Source organism: Amia ocellicauda, chromosome 18, assembly GCF_036373705.1.
Source record: "Amia ocellicauda isolate fAmiCal2 chromosome 18, fAmiCal2.hap1, whole genome shotgun sequence".
Lineage (NCBI taxonomy): Eukaryota > Metazoa > Chordata > Actinopteri > Amiiformes > Amiidae > Amia > Amia ocellicauda.
The window spans coordinates 18,312,232-18,316,854 of NC_089867.1; the positions used below are offsets into that span (position 1 = coordinate 18,312,232).

General features: G+C 39.6%; 1 pseudogene; it reads left to right on the top strand.

The window, feature by feature from the left end:
• Window positions 1-1,894: 1,894 nt before the first annotated feature.
• On the top strand, window positions 1,895-4,316 carry LOC136713837 (retinol-binding protein 2-like; annotated as a pseudogene).
• The last annotated feature ends 307 nt before the right edge of the window (window positions 4,317-4,623 follow it).

Here is a 4,623-nt window from a genome sequence, read left to right on the forward strand (position 1 = left end):
TCCCTTTCCCTTGTCCCTTCCTCTTCTCTCTCTCTCTCTCTCGGCCCGCCTGTCGGGCGGTCCTTTTCTGGGGGGGGGGGGAGCCATGCTGTCTGTCACGGCATGGCTGCTACTGACGCTCGCTCGCCGTGTTGTCTGCTCCCTCGCAAACAGGCTGCGGGCTCACAGCTGCGGGCAATGAGCACCGTGGCGACTGTGACGTCTCCTGACTACCCGGAGCTTCCCGTTTGTTGTGGACATTTTGTTGTGTGCTCATTTTTCCCTTTTCCCCTTTTCGTGTTTTTTGTTTTTTTTGTTTGTTTTTTGTTTTTGTTTTTGTCAAGCCTGAACCCTAATAAAGCCCGGACACTATCGGAACTCGAGACTCTGTCTCTCCCCGTTGTTTGTGTCTGGCTTTCACATGCTGATGAGGCATTTTATTGATATCTCAATCCTGGCAGATTTCCACATTTCTGCTATTGTTAAACTTTCTGAAAATAGATGGACATTTATTTAAAAACATCTTTTTTATTATAAAACACAATTTAATTTAATTGAGTCAATGGTGTAGTGGTTCGATAAATTCCCCGGATACACTGATGAAGAAGTAACAAGTTTATTAACCATAAGAAAAAAAAACATAAATACAGGTTAACCTGCAGCCCTTCTGTCACATGATGTGAAGAAAATAGTAAGGATAAACAATACTTTGCAGTCTTATCTGTCAGAAGTGATTACATCTTGATAAAATAAACTTGTACAAAATAATTTACCACATGCATAATATTAAAGCTACACCTGAGTTTGTTACTGTTGTTGTGTTTGATGTGTTGATTGGTGCTGGTCAGTATTCTTCAGGCAGCAGATACCTGTCCTCAACCAAATATCTCTGCCCCAAAACACATTACCTTAATACTGATTAACTGTTTTAGCTGATTGAATATTCTAAGGACAGTAGTTGATTGAAATAACCAAAAGACGATAGCTCTATAAAATCAAATAAACTAATAATTAAAGTAGTCCTCAGAAAGGAGTAAATATACAAAAACTGATTACTTTTTAGACAGGACTGAATTAACATGAAACCATTGACAATATAAAAATCATAAAAGTAATTTTTCCCACTACAGTGGTAAATCAATCAAAGCAAATCAAAACTGTAACCTACCTAAGGAATCACAAGATACAAACTTCATGGTTTGTTTTCCATTCAGAGACTACTTTCTACTACTAGTCTGCAGTTCAGAAGAAGGTCAAGGTTGTGTCGGCCATAGTCTGTTGCCTGCTGACCTAAAATGTCACTGACTGTGAACAGCTGCAGTGAATTTAAATGGTTAGTGATGGAGATGGTGGTTTGGTGATTTGTTGTCACAATGCATCGAAGACCCTGTCCCACATCTGTCACCTCACACATCCCTGCACATGTGATAATCATGTGCTTACTGACACTATAGGACACTTTCAGGTCCTTCACATTAACTCACTGGTGGGGAAGTTGGTGTTTGTTTTTAAGAACATTGCTAAGAATCCGTACCTTTCTTCTTTTTTTCGCCTGATACAAATTTAAACCCTGTAGGACACAGAGATGTAAACAGATGGATGTTTAGGTTACATGGAAATTGCCAGGTATTTGTTTGATGAATGAAAATATTTTTCAAAGTTTGAAGGATTTTAAAACATTGAGCATTAATTGAGATGTTTTAATTCACCTTGGATATATGTATCTGCTAAATGAATGAATTCATAATAAAGTATGTTAATACTTTATACAGTGTGTCAGGGAGGCAGTAGTGTTTCTTGCATGTTTTTTAATTCTTTGTCTAAACCAATATGGGCGGTGACTTTTGTTTTACCCCAGGAAATGGGTAAAACGATGAGGTGAGCAGTTATAAGGCTGTTTGGGGTTTGGCTGTGAGGTGTGCAGCACTCGGGACACGGTCACAAAACACTCAGGCTTGTGTGACAGTTACACAGTGCTCGCCCCTCACCTACTGCTGCTTTGTGCGTTGATTTACTTGGGTTAGCAGTTCCTCCTCACTGTCACCATGCCCGCGAACTTCGGTGGTACCTGGGAGATGGTGAGCAATGTCAACTTGGAAGGCTACATGCTGGCGCTCGGTGAGTGAAGTTTCAATATTTGTAAAGGCTTGTGATGTATTTTAAAAAGAAAATAAATAAATACAAACATGCCAATAGCAGCCTATTGGTTTACTAAGAAAGCTAAAAGATACGGTGGTGTGAATAAGGTGGTGTGAATCTGGAAAGACAGTTGAAAGGGTTGGGTGAGGTGATTTCGATTTCTATTGTTCATTAAGGTGCAACCTCCAACCTCCAATGTTTATTTATAGGCATCTCTCTGCAGCCTAATTTGAGAGAGCTGACGACCAAGAAAACCATTATCATTACATTACCTTATTTGCAAATTTCTATTTTTGAGTGCTAACTCATATATCAAAAGATTTAGAATTGTAAGATTAGAATTGCAATGTTCCTTCCTATATCTTAGTAACAACATTTTGTAAACATACATAGACAGTACAAATGGCAACTAGCTATTCTGACTCAGGTATTGACCCCACCATCCGCAAGAGTGCATTGAAGCTGAAACACAAGAAGGTGGTGGTGCAGAAGGGCAATTACTTCATGGTGAAAACAATGAGCCCCTTCAGGAATTACACCTTTGATTTCTGTGTGGGCGAGGAGTTCGAGGAGCACACCAAAGGGCTGGACAATCGGAAGTGCAAGGTGCGTCAGAGAAAGATCTCCCTCTCAATTAGAGTAGAAGCACATGCCCAATACACTCACACAGACCTAATCCGAAACTTCAACCAACCAACCTGGCACAATTTCAAGTTCTTTTCAATTTCCATTTTCTGGTTGCAGTTCTTCAAATGTCACTTTGTTATTTCAAAAGAAGATGCTCCCTTATATCTGATGCAAAGCAGCCATAGTAACATACTTACAGCATATCGTTTTGCACAAAATGGTTGCAATAAGTCCCCAGAAATTGTCTTCATTTGAAAAACTACAAAATGTGACAATTTGTATTTGATCTCTTGTTTTACACGTGGATAAACCTATGACCAATGTTGAGTTAACTGTCTGTGCCTCTGTTCTCAGTCTCTAGTGACATAGGAGAGTGACCACCTGGTGTGTGTGCAGAAAGGCGAGAAGAAGGATCGGGGTTGGATACACTGGATACAGGATGACAAACTGTACCTGGTAAGGCTGTTCACACTCGTACGTCAGAGCTGCCTGTGTGCTGCTGTCACCCTATCGCTAATGCACATAATTCCTCAGAATGCACCATCTACGCTGCCTCCCGGCAGGCCCAGCCACACCGGCTTTTGTTTAAAATTAGTCACCTGTTCCATCGCGGCTGGCTGCAGTCATTCTATTCACCGCATAACTTTGTGTGAGATGTGCCGTCCTTTCTCGCTCGCAGTGTCAACACTCCATTTTCCCATTTTCATCATTCTGCTCACATCTGTAGCCCTTTCCAAATTACTTGCCAGACAACTGTACAATTGCAACTTTAAGACTATTCTATTGCGGGGTGAAGAAACAAAGCGAAACTGAGGTGCAGTGGAAATGCAATATTCAAACAGGGTGACTGAGACATGGTAAAGTCTGAGATTTCCTCTCCAGACATTATAATATATATATATATATATATATATATATATATATATATATATATATATATATATATTGTGACTGAATGGTGTATCTCTGTCCAATTTCTATTTCCAGGAGTTGCGCTGTGAAGATCAGGTCTGCAGACAAGTCTTCAAGAAGCACCCATGAAGACCACAGAGAAGTGGATGAGATGAAGAAGCATGCTGTGGTTCAGAAGACATGTGCAACTAGGGCACAGCATTCCTATGTCTAATTTTTCAAGGGTCTATACCCGCTGTTTAATTCTAAAATTGTTATGCAGTTTTTTTGGGGTGTTTATCACGATTTAGACTTTGAATTATCATTACAAATTTCTCAAGGTGATGCAAGAGTTGAACATGTTTATGGCCTCAGTTTTCTAAATAGTTTGTGAGTGAGAGTCTGAATACGTTCTCAAATTTCATAGTGAAGTTTCATGTAATGACTAAATAGCTTTAGGGTGTAGACTGCACTTATTCTATTTACGCTACAGCTTGCGGTACACAATGATGCCTGTGAAGACATTGACCGAAAACTAAATAAATGCCTAACTTCTGCAGCAGGCAATAAGTCATATTGGATGTTATACCTGCTCGAAACACTAGAGAGGGTTGTTAGACCACTTACTGAACTTGTCCGTACTGGAGCAGAGTAAGATTAGTGGCAATATACAGGGACACAATTATACTGCTAGATGTAGTAATAATTAAAAAAATGCAATTTAAAAATCTTGCAGGATTTAAAATTGGAGTTGAAGTGAAACGTAATTACGAAATAATTTTAAAGGATGGAGCTTGTTGTGACATGGTGTAGATGTAGAGAAATGGACTGTGTTGTCAGTATACAGTAGCGAAACTATCTTGTGTAGTGTGTGAAGCTTTTAATGTATGTATCACATGCATTCATGCAACATATGCATTATTTCATTTTAGTTGGCATTACACATGTGATACATCAAGGAGGGACCCTAGACTAAGAGCTTGGGCT